The sequence below is a fragment of the Phlebotomus papatasi genome, chromosome 3 (assembly GCF_024763615.1).
Source record: "Phlebotomus papatasi isolate M1 chromosome 3, Ppap_2.1, whole genome shotgun sequence".
Taxonomy (NCBI): domain Eukaryota; kingdom Metazoa; phylum Arthropoda; class Insecta; order Diptera; family Psychodidae; genus Phlebotomus; species Phlebotomus papatasi.
In genome coordinates, this window is record NC_077224.1 from 42,001,353 (window position 1) to 42,020,593 (window position 19,241).

Sequence of the window (19,241 nt, forward strand, 5' to 3'; positions counted from 1 at the left end):
CCTAAAGTGCAGAACTAATAATTTCCCAAAACATAGAAAATTTCCCCTTTCTCCACAGGGCCAAATTAATAATTTGCTAAAACATAGAAAATTTCTCTTTGCCCCAAAGGGAGAGAGAGAGTTTATAACTTCCCAAACACACAGAAAATTTCCCTTTGCCCCAACAGGCGATACTGATGCATTCCAAAACACAGAAAATTTTCCTTTGCTCCAAAGGGCAGAACGGGCAGAACTAATAACTTCCCAAAACATAGAAAATTTCCCTTTGCCCCAAAAGGACAGAACTAATAAGTTCCCAAAACACGGCAATTTCCTTTTGCCCCAAAAGGGCACAACTAATAAGTTCCCAAAACATGGAAATTTCCCTTTGCCACAAAGGGCAGAACTAATGACTTGCCAAAACACAGAAAATTTCCCTTTACTCAACAGGTGCTACTGATAAGTTCCTAAACAGAAAATTTTCCATTGTCCTAACAGGGAAATCTTTTAACATTTTTGATTTTCTTACCTACCAATTTTGTTCTTTTTATTTACAATTTTAGATTGTCTTACTTACCATTTTTGGTACTTTAACTTACAATTTTAGTTTTTTCTACTTACCATTTTTTATTATTTTACTTACCAATTTTTAATTTTTACTGACCAATTTTTATGTGTTACTTACCAGTCTTGACTTTTACTTACCAATTTTGATATTTTATTTACCAATTTTGATTTTTTATTTACCAATTTTGAGCTTTAACTTACCAAATTTGCATTTTTTACTTACGGTTTTTGATTTTTTTACTTACCATTTTACCAAAATACTTACCATTCTGCTGCAGCCTTTTATAAACAATGAGTAGTATAGTGATTAATATAATTTAATACATATTCTGATTCTCATAGTGTTTTGTGCATTTCCTTTATCATAAAGGTCAAGATGATAGGTTCTTCCTCGAATGGAATTGTTCCATTGTAAATCTAGTAGAATTCTAGTGGAATTCCAGTTCAAATTCAGTGGAAATCCATTGGAAATCCTGTGAAATTCTAGTGGATATCCATGTGGAATTCCAGTTCAAATCCAGTGGAAGTTCAGTGGAATTCCACTGGATTTTCACTGGAACAATTTGACAAAGTCGTTAAAATGAGATAGGAGAAAACGCGCTTAAAGGTTACGGATTTTCGATTCGCTTTCATTTCTATCTTCGGAAATATTTCTGGCTTATGAAATTTTTATTATAAATATTGTGATGAATTTGCCCCAAATTGCTAGGGGTAGTGAAGTATTCAATACAGACCCCCCTATCACTACAATACGCCCTTGGGTCCCTCATAACCCCAAACACTTGTTTTGGGACGGAAATTCCAGGATATTCGTTTAAGTGCGATTTTTACACTCAAGCGTATACTTTGGGAGGTCAACACATGTGCCTTTGAAAGACAATGAAGGCAATGTCTGAAAAACCGTGAAAAACCGTTTGACACCGAACAAACGTTAAATGAAACTTGTAAATCAGTGGCCAAAACGCTACCTGAACAAACTTATTTTGACATTTAATCGGTTTCAAACGGTTCTTACACACCCCTGTCTTATTCTCTCAACGCTGAACTGGTAACAAACACCAACAGCTACAAAAAGTTATTTTTTCGCGGAGAAAACCACCAAAAATGTTCAAAAACAGTGAGAAAAGTTCTCCAGAAAGAAAGCCGCCCCACACTATGCTCCCTTTTCTGTTTTTGGGGATTCTTCGTAGTTTTTAAAAGGTTTTTGAAATAATATCATAAATTTTACCGGTACCTCTCACAACCAAAAATACCGCAAATTATTTGTATTGAGTTAATTTCTGGCAAATGTATCCAGGATGTGATAAAAATTTTAAGTCAGTGCTTGAACTTTCAATGAGCAATATTCGTTTTTAAAAAATTAATGTGAAACTGGTAGTGTGATAGCACGATAAAACTTTTTGTTGCTCTTTTTAATTTCCTTGAATAATTTATTTAATATTTTGGGTCGTGAATGAAAAAGTTATGTTTATAAAATAATTTTATCATAGGAAAACTGAATAAATGTTTTATTGTAGAGACATAAAGAAATAATATAAACAAAATTAATAATTTGTGTCACCACTTTTTAAAGCTATTGCAATTTTAATTATATCCAAAGCTTTTCGGAAATGAGCAACCACAGAAGTTATGAGATGAATTTGCAGTAGAATATATTGCATCAAATATTATATCGCACTTTTGCGATTTGAGTGGAATTTTGAGGATATTTCCATTTTTCGATCATTTACTTACATAATTAAAGAGAAAACTTTACTTTCAGAAACTCGTTTTATCTTGAAAAGTTTGTACTAAAAAAAATTCCCGCATTTGTTTGCTGTATCAGTGACGTTTGCAAGATTTTCTATAAAAGATTAATAAAAGAGTCGCATTTTTGCATAGTAGGGGAAAGTACCCATGCTTCGTATGGTCCCAAGCTTCGTAATGACCAAATTTATCCTATGTTTCTGAATAAATGTGACTCAACAATATATTTTAAAAACTGAGCACTTTCCCCTAGTTTTTAAAATGTAGGTGCAATGAGTCACGTTTATTGAGAAACATACGAAAAATTTAGTCATTACGAAGCTTGGGATCGTACGAAGCATAGGCATTTTCCCTTATACACTGCCATACAACTGAAAAGATGATAAATTTTGCAATATATATTATTTTGCAATAATTTATTTTTTAATTATTTTGCAATAATTTTGATAAATTTCTTTATTAAAACTTTATTTAAAAAAAAAGTTCTTGAAATAATCTATGGAATATGTTACATTTGCTTAACACTAAACCTACCAAGACCGGTCAAATTGACCAGTTTAAAAACTTTTTACAATTAACACATATTTAAATGGTACAATGTCGCTATCATACTTTATGAATTTCTTAAAATATATGCATGTAATATATTTTTCAGTGTAGAAATTTTAATTTTTTCCCCTTTTTCAAGAAGAAGTTGTTGTTGTTGAGTATCCTACCTACCGGTGTTTGTAATTTGACTGAGCGCGCTAAGAAAAACGACTAATAACGGTCGGTTTAGTGTTAAAATTGGAGTAAAGCCCGAGAAATTTGAAATGTGATAGTGGCGTTTTCTATTCAAGTTTCATCTAAAAAAAATTCAAATTCTTTTTAGGGTAAATTAAGCTAACTCAAAACCTGCTCCAAATGGAAATTTTTCGCTACTCCAAATGGAAACGTCACTGTTTTCAAGATAAATACAGTACTAAATTAATATATTTATATATTTTCTATACTACAGTTTCATTGTTTAGTTAATTTTACTCCAAATAAAGTGAAAATCAATTCACATTCACAAATTTTAATTTGTTAATTTTTCCGAAAAATTAAAAGTGTAACCCTTTCACCATCGAATTTTTCATCGATCGACCATGTTTTCCAATGAAAAACACAATAAGATGACTGTTGTTTATTCGTTTCTTTTTAGCATTTATGTTATATTTCTGAATAATTTTAGTTAAATTAAGTGCTAATCTTTATTGTTAACTATACGTAAAGATTTTTAAATGAAATAATTACTTATTTCGTGAACAAAAAGGGTTTTTCTGAAGTGTCTGCAAATGCTTTAATAGGGAACCTCGGAAATATGATTTTTTTGGAGAGATTTTCTTATTGTTTTAGATGGGAAAGGAGAAAAGACCAGAAATAAGAACAAATTCCTGCACTAAAGAGCAACTCAACAAGGTTTTGGAAGCCTCTCGTCGCGGTTTCACTTACACTGTTTGTCTCCAATTAGAAACTTTCCCTTGTCTCTATTTGGATTAATATGTTTCCAATAGAAGCATTTTATGCTCGCGTATTTTTCTTGTATTTAAGAAGTTTTCAAATTATAATATAAAAAAAAATTTCACTAAACAGTAACATTCTAGAAGATTCAAGGAGCAAATTTATGTAATTCTCTTCAGAAAAAATATGAACTTGATGTGTTTAATCTTCTGTCAAGGTTAAAGCATCTGGAAATGGTTTTGAATTAGGACACTTACCCTAGTTATGTTTTCTAAAGTTGCGACACTTTGGAAATAAAAAGGGAAAAAAATTTTATAAAAGATTTTTTCAAGCTTGGTCCAACTGGTCCAACATTATTCGTCCCTTTTAAAAAGTCCCACTTAAAATATTAAATATTAATATTTTTAAAAACTATACTTCAATATTTGAAGTTTTCTATCTTAAAACATCCAATTGTTAAAAGTGCCATTTAATTCGCGGAAGTCCGGTTTATACTATATGGTCATCGTCACCATAATTATTTTTCCTTCGTTCATTAACTTATCATATAGTCGTACAAACATATATCCAATTTTAGTATTATCAAATTTGTTTATGTTTCCATCAAACTATGAAAAAGATCATAAAACTTTATAATAGTGGAAATGTAATTTATTTTCTGTGATTTAAAGTGGAAGAGTTATGGGATATTTTGACCAACATCGTAAAATACTTTTCGTGTTTACTATGACTATTCAATTTCCTTTAACTCTAAAATTTTGATTTCTCATTAAGAGATATTAAACTATTTTTCAAATTTAATTGTTATGATATATTCATTATTGTTATATATCTTCAATTAGGAATTATGTGCATTAATTGGGAAAACTCGTAAATTTTCTGCAAAACATAATATTTAACACTTCATGAAATGCATTGATATTTTGGAAACTCTATCAGTCTTCCTTATGACGTTGATTCCTCAACGTAAAGAGAGTTTCCGTGTCGCTTTTCTACAGCATAACCCTGAAGAATAGATGGTTGATATTTCGCTAAATCATCGTTATAAAAGTTTTGTTTTACGGCATGTTGAAATACGAAAGTGCTTTCGGTGAACAATATGATTGTGAAAGTCCTCTATAGAAACAAATAAATAGTGGAAAATGTTTTCCAAAGTCTTCCTTTCTCCCGGTTTTTGTTTTTACTTACTTTTAGTGATTGTTTTCAGCGAATTGAAGGGATATTGCCAGAGACATCCGGAATGGAGAGAGATTATTTCCGCAAATCACAGAACAATCTCACCACAAATGGAATTCTGCATTTTCCCATAGGATAGAATAATATCGACTTTATGGACGAGGTATTGCAGTCTAAAGAAATATATTTTTTCCCCATTGAGTTATCGAAAATATTTATTTACAAATAGTGTAGATGAAAGTCCATGAGAGAGCAATTGTGTAAGCGAGAATTATTCACAATGAAATGTTTATATGGCCACTTTGCCTTCCATGCATACATAGATTATGCGAAAAGTTGAGAAAAGGAATTAGAGTTGATAATATTCTGGATTAAAAAAAAAAAGAATTTTGAAAAAGGCTTTTTTATATAGATAGCAAGAGTATTTTTCAGATTGTATGAAATTATGAATTTTAAAGTTTAATTTTAGAGTTATGAAGCTTGAAGGGATCAGGTAGCCGAAGTGCCTGTCGACCGAAAAATTTTTAGGTCTCCAAGAACTGGAAGTTGTTTAGAGAAAGTCCGTATTTGAGGTAGTTTACGTATTTAAAATTCTGATTTAACTTTTTGAGGACCAGAAGATAAAAAATTGGGGGCCAGAAAAAAATCAAATTTTCCGTCTTTTCGGAGCAAAACAAAACTACCGTAGGAAAATTTTTCGGTAACAGGAGATGCAATCGTCCATTAAAGATTGAAGGATTAATACGCGATCTTTACTGTTTTGTACAAGGGGTGAATAAGTACTAGGTTTTAAATTAAGTTGGCGTTGTTTTTTCTACTCTTTGAGGATGGAAAATTTTAAGTAATTATACAAAAACTAACATATTCAATACATTCAAAGTATCGGTCCTTCCTTTCTACACAATTTTACCATCCCTCTGGCAATATTGCTAGAGCTTTTCCATCGTTTGGCTCTTTAGGTTGGTCACCAGCACTAAGACGGCGATGGCCGTAAGGAAGGTGAGAAGTGTCATAATCAAGATGAAAAATAAATACAATACAATATTAGACACCCCCGATACTACGATGATAAAACGAGGCATCTGCGGACCTCAAATCATGCATTCACAAAATTTCCAACTTCTTGGAAATTGACCAAGTGCATTTCAAGTATACCACATGCCATGGATCGGTACAAATGGTAATCGGAAGGGCCGGGTCCAATGGGTTCTGAACCATAGAAGTGGAATGCCACAGAACATTGTTGTGCTGCTACATCACTCATTCGTAACTCTTGTTCTATTCTGACCGTTTTTTGATCAATTCCCGGTTAAAAATGATAAAATTGTTGTCGATAACGATTACCATTGATAGTTTCGCTCAGTTACAGAAACTCGTGTAATACATGATTTCCCGCTATTTCCACCGGTCCCACCATACGCTTAGCATTGTCTTCTAACTGAAGCATTTGACTCTGCTATCTATTTCAATGCTTCGCCAGGTGAAAGGTACAATGTTTTAGGTTTACGATATTCAAAGCATAAAGGCCATCAAACCATATTCGAAGAAAGTTTGCAATGTAATCTACATGATCAGGACAGTGTTGAGAATGATTGGTACACCGTGAAAGAGGCAATTTTCGGAGTAACTAAGTTTGGTCTTGGACATACCAGAATGCAGAAGAAGAATCCATGGTTTGATGAAGATTGGAATGCCCTAGACACACTTACGACTTAACCCAAGAGACGACTTAGTGGGAAAAGATGGAAATGTAGTTTAACCACTATTTCTAATACAATTACGCTAAACCGTCTCTCCGCAAATCTTCAGATCTTTCAAGGCTCTTAGGTCGCATTCGATGAAGAAACGGAGTTATACAAGCGAATGTGGGGGAGATCATCAAGGCAAAAGGCTCTGGAATTCAGGACAGTTCGGAAGAAAACACAAAGGTTATTCAGAATGAAGAAAAGGAAGGAAGTTAGATCCTTTTGTCGAACTAGTAGCGTCGAAACGCAACGGCTACCAATCGCAGGTGTCTCCTATGTAAAGACCAACTAGGAAACCTTAGTGCAAACAAATGATATTATGAAGAGGTGGAAAGAGTATTTCCGAGAACTACTGTGCGCGAACGATGAAGCATCGGGACAGGAGGATGAAGTACATGACATGGACTACCGATAGCTGCAAGAAAGAAGTTCTAACAAGAGAAGACGTGGTGAGAGCAGTCTTCTCTTTGAAGAATCACAAGGCAACATTCCAGGGGTGTTTGTGAAATATGGGGGAACCGTGCTTCATGGCCGGATCTATGGGCGTGTCTGTAGTAACTGGAAGTCGGAGATTATGCCTCGTGACTGGAGAGTTGCGGTGATAGTCCCAATCTAAAAGAAAGGTGACTGGTTGTAATGCACTAGCTATAGAAGCAATGTGCTCTCAGACATTTTGTACAAGGTTCTGTTTCGAGCGATCTTATAGAGACTGAAACGATATGTCTAGAATGCTAGCGGTGAATATCAGGCAGACTTCCGGCCTGGAAGATCAACTGCTGATCAGCTCTTCAACGTGCGACATGCCCTGGAGAATTGCTGAGAGCACAATATCCTAGTTCATCAGCTCTTCATCGATTTCAATCAGACCTCGACACGACTAAAAGAGAGGAGCTCTGTGGGTACAGCCTTGGGGAAGTGGAAAGCGGCTAAAGAGACATCATGTAGATTTCGGATTGTCTCCGGCTTACGTTAGAGGGTGCCTTGTCGTTCCATTCTCGCCCTCGAATATGCCATGAGAGTCTCAGGATATGCAGCAAGTTTTTGTATCTATCGTGAGTAGTTCCAAATGTTCGCCTATGCTAATAACATCAGCATCATGGGTCGCTGACAATGCGCAATCAAGAGACGTTTGTTGAAGTAACCAACGAATCAGCAGATTACTGGATTTTTGAGGTTGTAAAGAATTTCAAGTGCCTCTGGCCGGTATTGACAACGGACAATGACGTCAGGGTGGGGGTTAATGACAAGCTCGTGGCGGGGAGCAGATATTTCTATGCTCTTTCATTAATTTACCGAGCGAGGAACGTCTTAAGGTTTTCAAAGACCAAAGTATACACCACCATAGCAGGAAATAGACGGAGACACTGAACCTTTCTTGATTTTCACAATTTTATTCTCTACGACACGTTTCGAGGATGGATGTCCTCACAGAACACAGAATTCTGTGTCGGTCAGTCGAATGGTGAACATCACAGATCAATTTGTGATCAAAGTTCAAGTGCAGTGTAACAACTCCCACCTGTACGTGATTTTCCCTGCCATATTCGATACCTGATGAAGAGGACATCCATCCTCGAAACGTCGTAGAGAATAAAATTGTGAAAATCAAGAAAGGTTCAGTGTCTCCGTCTATTTCCTGCTACATTCTGTCGAACCGAAATTCTTCTGATACACCACCATAGTTAAGCCCATCATTACCTATGGTCTGAAGGGTAGTAGTACTGACAAGCTCTGAAGAAAATACACTATTGTTCTCTGAGAGATGAAGTCTCTGACGGAGATTTCGAACTGTCTGGGACGTTTCGACGGGGGAATTTCGTACTAGTATAGCATCTAAGTCACGAGTTCGAGTACTTCGCAAAGCCTGGGACGCTTGGCCACTCCTTTGATTCTAAAACTCAACATCTTCGTTCTTCGTATTTTTTTGGTTGCGATATGCCAATATTTGATATTATTATTGACATACCTAGTATGATTAGCGAGTGAAGCATATGTGACAGATCGCCTGATTAGCGTCGATTAATCGCACTGATCACCTTATCGGCAGCCATAGTGAACCATGAATGGCAGATCTGTATAAACTCCTTGGTTTGGATTACATGGGATTGTTCGTCAATTTCTTGGCGGTGTTGTAATTTTGATAAGTTGATCAATTTATTGCATAAATGGTTTTCTGTAATTCACACGTTCACAGTAAGTTTTTTTTATTCTTTTTTTTCAACAATATTTGGGAGTTCTTTATGATAAATTGTATATACATTTCTCCTACAACTCTGATGTGGAAGGCTTTAGGAGTCCCAATTGCTTCAATGAATTCCTATTTTATTCTATACCCAAAATCTCTAAAATTGAACCGGGACTGTATATTATGAGGCAGCAACAGCTCTATAAGCAGCATGAGTGTTTACATTTGCGAGGAAAAATCGAGAGCATCGATGTGATTTTCGTTTGCAAGAATCTCTCAGTTTTTCATCGTGAATCGCACTGTTCAAGAGTGCTTCCAAATTTTATTCCTTGGAGTGAGTGGAGAAAAGAAATTGCTTAAAGTGGTATTTGGGGCAAAAATAAAATGCTTCAATTTTGTAAAGGGACATCCCAATTCACTCAACAATTGTGCAAATTAGGGATTATTGATACAAGTGTGTCAGCATTGACGATAATCTCTCTCGGATCTGTGGCATTTTACTTATGCAAACGCAGAAATTCCAAGTGAGTGCTTCACAAATTGGAATATTTACTGGGATGCTTCAACAGTCTGCGCACTTTTTTTTCTCTTCTGAGAATTTTCTCCTTTGCATGTAAAAATTCTAATGGTGGTAAATTTTCGCTTGAATTTAACTGTTGTTCTTTTTTAATCACAGCTTTTGTGATAATGTGCTTCAGATCAATTTCCCTGATCGCGCTCATATTCTCAGGGTTTGTGTTTTGAACATCCCTTTGAAAAAATTACAAACCGATGTCTTAGAGCGGTCATTCGTAAAATTTTTACTTGTTTTCTTTTTTTACTTCGTTTGTTTAAACAATTTTTTAAAATTTGGTTTATTATTCGAAATGTATTTTAGACCATTTGAAAACATGGCCTTGTTTGACAATCGTTTGAACCGTTTCTGAAATACTATAGTTTTAATTTAGTTTTTGGAAAATACGTTGAAACGTTCAGATGGCCAGACTTAGCTAGGACCTGTACAGAAGACTTGAGGATTAACCGAGAACCGGATAAACCATGACGTTTCCTATGTTTTCCACATGTTTTTAGCGTGCCGAAAGAACTTTTGAGTTTCTTAGCTGTTTTCTGTCATTGTAGAATGAATTAGTAAATAATACTAATACACAATAAAAGCCAATTTATTAACGAAAAGGCAACCGAAACCCCCAAATAGGCAACCTACGTAGTTTTGGAGATATCTCGTGAAATGTGTACGAAAACAGGAAAAAATTTACACTAAAACTGGTCGCATTTTTCAGAACCAATGTCAGCCCCCTGGGATAAAGGTATAATAATTCGCAATAATAATAATACTATATTTTCTTTAGTTTTCACTATGTCGTCTCTCTTGGTCTATCTTTCAGTTTGTCGGTCTAACTTTTATAAGAAAAAATTGAAATATTGAAAAGCGGAAACATTTAAAGTTAACCTCTTTCTCATATGCTCTTACGACACATTAATACTGGTGTATTTAAAAAAAAATCAAACAGTGAAGAATGGGTTTGTGTTTAAAAATTTTTGATAATTGATAATGTGACAGAGTGAAGGAAAATAATAGCGAATTATCTTAAAAAGTTTTGCTGGAATTTTTCATTAAAAGTTTATAAATAAAAAAAAAATTGAGAACAATTACCAGCGCCACTTGCGGGAAAAAGCAGTGCCCTCATGCGGAGCAAAAAGTTGTCAGAGTCAATGATTGCCAGGGTATTTGGTTGTTGTCATTTCGTCAAATAAGGCTCAATCTTTCAGAAAATATGATCTCAAAACCAAATTTAAACAGCGAAGTTGAATTTAAATCAAAGTTGAACTTTCGGAAGGATTTAATAGGGGAAAGTGGTCTGCCTTTGAATGCGGTAGCTTTTGAATGTTTCAATTTTTCTCTTATTTCTCAAAGTAAAAATTCTGTTTTGTGAACTATAGTTAATACTATTAACTATTTTCTATTAACTTTGATTAACAAAATGGAATTTTGTTCTTGGAAAATAAGAGAAAAAATGAAGCTTTAAAAGACTGCCGCATTCAAAGGCAGGTCAATTTCCCCTATACATATTTATAAATAGGTACAAGAATATTAGAGATTAGTACGGTTATATTGCAATTTGCAAAGCGAATTTGGTTCATAATGATTCTGGCACATTTTTTTTAGATCATGAAAATTTCATGTAATCGAAATTCACATCTCTTTCTTTCTTTTTCCCTTTCTTTTGAATATCACTCCACAATATGCAAAACATTTGAAAAAAGAAAGGGATGGTAATTCTGATTTCGTAAAATTTTCCCGATCTAAAAGATGTCCCGGAGGCTTAAAGGATTCTAAGAAAGAATCATATTTACCAGAAGTTTAAACATTCTTATCACCTGTTTATTATGTTTGTGTTAAATTCCACTTGTTTGGAAAAAAAGTACTAAAATATTGCATAAATATCACTTTTTTTTGGAAACATTCGCATCTCTTCCGCAGAGGAACCTTTTAATTCTCCCTTATTGTACAACGTCTTTGTTTATTTTGCAATTTTCTGTTTAATAAGATGAAATATTCCTTTGCAAAATCTGTTAAAGAGTAAAAGAAAACTTTTTCAATTTCAAATTATAAATTCTCATTTCCTATTTTGTATGTGATTGTGGAAATTGAATAAAATATTTACAAAATGCTTCGATAATTGATGGAAAATTTTCCTTTGTCTTAATTATGCAATTTATTAGTGATTTTTATTGCCAAAGGGAGCAATAAAAAAATTGTAAAAGTGGAAATGAAGCAATAAAGGCAATAAGTGATTTTCTCATTTTTCATCAGGTAAAGAAAACTCGAGGATTTAACCAATGAAATTAATGGGAAAAATGTAATGCTTCCATAACGATGATTTGATCAATTAGAAGAATTAAATGAAATATAAAGTGGATTAGGGAAGGTGCTCCTATTGGAATTACGTTGCTGAAAAGTGATTTATTGGCATTTTACAGCTCAGATTTCAGCTTTCGAGAGCCAATTTTTCATCCCTTCAACACTTTTGCCAAGGCATAATCTTCATGAGGATTTTTATTTCCTTCTACAAATTCTTTTTAAAAGTACCCTCATAACGAATGAAATGCCAGAAGAGAAACTTCTCACCATGCTTTTGATGACTTTTCTTGCTTCAGCTCTATTCGGGTTTTTTTTTCCTACCCATCGTCAAAATGCATAATGAAGTCACGAAAACTATTTTCCTATTAGATTCAGAATTTTTTATTGAATTTCCATCAATACAGAGTGAAAAATGGGTTTTGCTTCCCAATGACAAATATGTAAATTATCGCAATGAAATTTTAAACTGAGATTTCATTATGAAAATTTGTTCATAGATTTTCATAAATTAGTTTAGCATAGCCGTACCAGTAGGAAGTAATGTAATAAAAATGATACTCAGTTTATGTGTAATTTACATAAATTAATTTTAATTTTTTTTATTGTACAATCCGCATATGAAATAGAATTTCAATAATATCGGATTTATATTACAAAACTCTATTGAGTTACAAAACTTAATCTCACGAGAGACTTTTATAATGATGGGATATTTTCGTTTATTTGGAATAAATTCACGTAAAGCTTTCCTCACGTTCTCTCTTTTGCTTACAACATTTTCCAAAAATACTTTACAAAAGGAGTCGTAAATATAATACATTAGTATACTTTACTGATAACTCTATAAGCATTGTCGAAAATAGTGCATTCATGGTTTTCATTAAACGGTTTGCGGGAATATTATAATGTTTTGATTGATTTTCAGTTATTGTTTGATTATTTGTTAAAATATTAAAAACAATCTTGCTGATTCATTTTTAATTGAATTTCGTTTTTCCGCATTTTTTCCATCGTTTAATGATTTATTTTTAAACATTGGAAGTGAGAAAAAAAAGCATAATTGTATAATAGGTGAGAGTTGGGTAGGTTGCTCTTAATAAATTGTATTTACACTTTAACTATGAAACAAATATATAGGAAAACTTTAGGGAATAAATTTTTAATTGGTTGTTTTATGCATAGGGTAAACCAAAAGTACAGAAACCTAATTAATTAGTGTAAATAATTGGTTCGTAGGGCATCCTTCCAAAAGGATGCTTTACTTTACAACAAAGCATTTGGAACTTTTTTTTTAAGTATCAAGTACTAGAAAAGGGGGTACAAAGAGATAAATATTTAAGCGTAGGGGAAAGTGCCCATACTTCATACGATCCCAAGCTTCGCAATGAGTAAATTTTTCTTATGTTTCTGAATAAATGTGACTCCGCAATATAATTTTGAAAACTGAGCGGGAACTCTCCCCTAGTTTTTAAAATATGGATAAAATCAGTCACATTTATTGAGAAATATAGAAAAAAATTAGTCATTACGAAGCTTGAGATCGCACGAAGCAATTGCACTTTTTTCTATAGTTCAAGAAACAAAGCCAAGACCCAAGAAGAATTATAATTATTAATTAGAACATGTTTGCTAGAATGCGATCAATTGCATTTCAGAGAGAAACTTGCTGGATTGTCAACATTTCTCGCTAGAATTTTGCTAAAATTAGTTAATAATGGCTCCGGCGCACCTTTTAGATCAGGAAAATTTCATAAAGTCAAAATTCACATCTCTTTCCTTCTTAACCCATTCCTTACTATGGTATTATACATCATACGCAAATTGAGTGATTTTAGATGATTTATTCCTGGGCAACTTTTAACAGAATTGCTGTCGGGAATGGATTTTAGTAACTTTAGTTCTTCAATTACTTGGGAAAAATAGTCCGACAGACATAGAAATGCATTTTGTTGTTCTTTTTTCGCTTCGTGGAAGGTCATGCAAAATTTTTGCTCAAAATGGCGGACGAAAAATGCGACATCCCGTCGAATTTGTTAAAATTGGCCTCTTTCCTCTTTCCTGATTCGAATTCTAGTTGCCAATTTGTTTTCTTGGATAGTTACTTTATCTAAAGCAGTAGAGTTTGTAATGAATTAATGCACAGAATTTAAATTCAGTGACCGTTAAGACGTGTGTTTGACAGGGGCTCCCTGCGCCCCCTTAATAGGTAAATTTTTTTTCTTTTCAAAAAATTCATCTATTAATCTGTAGGAAACTAATCCCAAAATATGAACATTCTATCTCAAGTATTTCTGGTACATTGACTGAATGGGTTAAAAGCTTTGCATATGTCTATCGCACTCTTTCGCACTCTTCTTCTTTTTTTGAACATCACACCAAATTAAATTTAGCTCAGTCCAATTTTGAGTCCAAAAGAATGAGACAGACTTATGCAAATCTTTTGAGAAAGAAAAGGTTGCGAATTTAGAGTTAATGAAATTATACCGAGCTAAAAGGTGTGCCAGAGACTTAATAGCTGCCAATCTAAATTTACATCCATTGCTTTCTCAAAATTTTTGCATGTCTATCTAACTCTTTCACACCCTTCTTCTTTATTGGAGTTCACACAAAAAATTGAGATAAATGTATGCAACGTTTACGAAGATAACGTAAAATTTTTAGATAGTAAAATAATCTATTTAACCTATCCATTTAACTATTTATACATTTAACAAAAATCAGTTTTGGTCAGGTAAAATGACAATTTTGGGAAGTAAATCAATTTTAGTCAATAAATTCTACGCCACGTCTGTCAGTTCAGGAAAATTTCGTCTAATAAAAATTCCCGTCCCTTTCTTTCTCAAGAAATTGTATATATTTATCCCACTCTTTCACACTATCACACTAAAATTGAATTGAGTTAAATTGAATTTATTATGATGTACAAAAGAAGAAGATTTTTAAAAGAGAAAGGGATGTAAATTTTGATTTCATAATATTTTCTGATCTAAAAGGTGTACTGGAGTCCTAAGAAACTTAATGCTTTCGGCACATCTTTTAAATCAGGAAATTTTCTTGAAATTAAAATTTACATTCTTTCTTATAAGTTTTGCATTTGTTTATCTCATTCTTTGACACTCCAAATTCGATTGAGCTAAATTGAATTTTGTTGTGATCTTTGAAAGAAGAAGAAGAGTGCGAAAGAATGTCAAAAATGCTTCATTTTGACGGACATTTCTTACAATGTGTAAAGGCTTTCATTACTAAAAGTGCTTTTAATCCATTTTAAAATTTTTAATGATGATTAGAGAGAAATCCGTACCATTCAAAATCGCTTCCCGCTCTTCCCTATACAATTGCAATTACTAGTATTTTTTCTTCAGCTTGTTATGAAATTTGGACTTATTCCAATATCACCGGTCAAAGAGAGCATGTAGTTAAAAACACACATTCCTGTTTTTCATGCTTTTTACCTTTTAGCCTTTTAGTGGGTAATCCTTTTACATAAATAAATTTTAACTAAATACAAATTGTTTGACACTCCATAAAATTTAGTCTAAAATGCAGCAATGTAATCAAATTTTCCATTCACTCTAAAATATTCATGAAATCCGGTATAGTTATTAGTAGATGATTAAATTTAAATGTAAAACAAGTGAATATCTCTGTGTGAGGTTTTATCAGCATAATTGCTTTCGGTATTGTGTTCTATTTTCTGAACAATGAATTTTTATTAATAAAAGAGGCAAAATTTTGTTGAACATTGAAAAAAAAACCATTTATGATATCTATTTGAAATTGAACGGAAAAGCTTTCATTTGCAGGAGAACAGACATACTTTATATGCACAATTGGCGATTTTCATTGCTAATTTTGATACTTTTCGTGCAAATATGTGGATTTGCAGAAGTGTGCATTGCAATTAATTCTCAGCGTGATGCCACTGCAAATCGATTTGCGCTATTTGAGCCAGGATTGGCTCTTGGAGCATCCATTGTGTCAGCTATCTTCATACGGGCTGTTGAACTTCAGGATCAAGCCGGTAAGTGTTATGTGTAAATCTTGACTTAAGGCCCACAAATGTGGTGTATAACTTCTACACACAGATACCTTTCAATTCGTGCACTTAAGCTCTCAGTATATATATAAACACGATGTACTGCACTTCTTGAACACTGTTGGTATGGAAATATAATGAACGCATTTCAAACAGCTTCATCCATTGGGATATTGCCATGGATATTGCAAATGCTAATGAAAATTATTTATTGAAGCACTTAATGTGTCAAGAGGTTTACCTCTGCTGTGATCCCTTATACTTTACTGTGTTATTTACTGAGATTTATAAATCAAATCTTGTGTTAAAATTATGTGATTGAACTCAACATCTTATTTCTGTGAAGTTAAACCCTGTGATCACAACCTAAGAACCAAAAGTGACTGTCTTATAGGGGGAAGTGGGGCATCTTTGAATTGGAACAGCTTTGAAATTAAGCTTTTTTCTCTCTATAACTGAGTTATCATCATACAATTCAGATTCACAATTGGTTTGTGGAACTAAATTATACAATGGAAAGATCCAGTGTTATTTAAAAATATAGGAGAAAAAAGCCCTGTTTTAAAGGTGCACCAATTCAAAGGTGCCCCACTGCCCAAAAGAATCAAGCCTTTTAAAATCTTACAATGGGTCTTTAACCTTTTAAGAATGAGTGAGAAACCGGTGTCTCAAAAACAAAAACATTTTTTTTTGTCTAAGGAAAGTTCTTTGTTCTCTAAATAAGTTAGAAAAAAATATTTTCGTTTTTGGGACACTGGTGTTCCACTCGTCCTTAAAGGGTTTGAATGAGCGGTATTATGGCCTGGAAGTGCTCGGATAGGAGCATGGAGCTGAGTCGCTGCCGGGCAATGGGCCGCGATAAGCCTTGGTCTCCCTAAGGAATTTTTCAGGGCAGAAGCCCGGCTAAAATAGTCTATGTGATTACAGTTGCAGATTAAGAAGTTCTTAAAAGAGGTAGGGCAGACTGTGGCAAAATAAGTCAGCAATTGAAATTTTTTATTACGCATAATTCACAAAAAAATGTATGTATCAGGTTTATAAATATTTTAAAGAATAGGAAGGGAAGTGCTACCTTCGATAAAATGTTTCCTCAATATTCCTTCAAAGGCTAGCTATAACATTCCAATGTCTAATACCATTCGTGACTAATTTTGCCACAGTCTCCACTGAGCGATTATAAGGGGTAGGAATATTATGAGTGTTTTTGCCAGTTTTTGCTTTGTTTGGCCCCACAACAAAGTGAAGACTGACAAACTTCAAATCGGCAAACTTTGTAAAGGCAGAAGATTTATAAAAATTGTTAAGGGTAAAAGATTACTTGTATCAAGTAAATAAATCATTGAGGAAACATTAATTGCTACACCAGGAATTTCGCGACTATTTTGTTGAACACTTCTCTTTCCAAGTGCTTGATATCACAAAACAGTTGATCCTAACAAATTTATTTTTTCGAAAATAGTGCCAAACGCACAATAACTTTTGTTTTGTAAATATGTTTTTGACACTTTAGTGAGAGTGAGTGAGATCTATATCTAGTCATCACGCTCTCTCTCATAGGAAATTTTGAAAACATGTTTACAAACAAAAGTTATTGTGCGCTGGGTATAATGACCACGACCAGTGCATAATAACTTTTGTTTGTAAACATGTTTTGAAAATCTCCCATGAGAATGAGCGAGGTGACTAGATCTAGATCTCACTCACTCTTATTAAAATATCAAAAACATGTTTACTAAACAAAATTTATTGTGCTTTCGCCATTATGCTCAGCGCACAATAACTTTTGTTTGTAAACATGTTTTCAAAATTTCCCATGAGAATGAGCGAGATGACTAGATTTAGATCTCACTTACGCTCATTGAAATGCCAAATACATGTTTACAAAACACAAGTTATTGTGCGTTGGGCATTAGTCCATAATAATAGTCGATATTTATGTGCCAGAAGGTAAACAAGAATGGGACTGGGCACATTATAGTTGATTTAGTTTCGAAAAGCAGATTTTGAGATATTCGATATCGAAATTTCAAAATCCATTTATGGGTTTTTTATCGCACCTAGTGGTAATTAAACGAAATTGTGATAATACTTAAGAGTAATAGTATTTTATATCATTTTAAGATTCAATTATGGATGGCCCATATAATTTGAATCCACAAAGCTTAGGCCTTGCTGGAGGAAGTCAAGCATCGCCTTTAATGACAGTACAATACTGAAAATTTTCTTGGTTAATATACAAAACAGTAGGGGAGACTGGGGCAAAAAGTCACAAATTGAAAATTTGAAAATTCAATATCTTCCAAGATAAAAGAGATAGCGGCTAAAATTTTTTTTTAAATTAAAAAATATTGAAATTTTTAGCCCTATTTTTCAAATGTTTTCCTTACAGCAGATTTCAATTTTGACCTACTTATTTTCCAAAATTTATGCACTCGTAAATATTTCCTAAATTATTTGGATTCTTTGAATACGAGACCACTATAAATTTAATAATTATACAAAGATTCTTATCTCTAGAAATTCCTTTTATTAAAAATGACCACTTGGGGTAAAAAGTAACAAAACGTATGGAGCAAAAAGTAAGAAAAACCGAAACAATTTCTGATGTTTCATGGCGAGAAGAAACGTCATTTCCGCGTCTCGCCGCTTCTTGTTTGTATTGGTCAAACGATTAGCAGTTTCTTCTGTTTTTTTTTTTAGCTTGAAAAGCACTTTTCTCGTTCAGATAGAGAAAACGGTGTTTTAAAAAGGTGTAGAGGAATAAATTTCCTATGAAAATATGATACCTAGCTATTTTTTTTTAAATGTACGGAAGTCCGTAATAAAGCAAATCAAAATGTGATAATATCCCATACCTGGTACTATTTGCCCCAGCATTTTTGAGATGGTCACAAAATTACTTTTCAGAAAACAGCTCGTTAAATGTATTTCCTTACAAAATAGAGGAAAATGACTTTCATAAAGTTGTGGAACATTGAATTTCTTATAAAACTGTACTAATTAGAAATTTCTAGGGCGCTAGGGTAGCTTGTTAAAAAATAAAATATCTGTTTTGTGACTTTTTGCCCCAGTCTCCCCTATTGCAACTATTACATATTCAAAAGTAAGATTTTTATCACGATAATTTGAATAATACTATAACATTAAAAAAAGTTAAAATATAATTTTTTATTATGCTAATAATTTTGCATATCTCTTTTTGTGTATAAAATGGTCTTTGGATCTAATGGCTATATTTATATAGGCTGTGATAATTCATTACTGTATCGTGAATAAAGTAACAAGTTTCAAAGTAAACAAGATTAAAAATTTATTGTAAATTGAGCTTTTTTCATTACCTCGCTTAAAATTCCATCATCATTAGCGTATGGTGATGAGCACATGAATTATGAAATTCAGTGTCGTATTTTGAGATAAAGTCAAGGATAGAGTATTGCACTACCAAGTAATCAATAGAAAGAT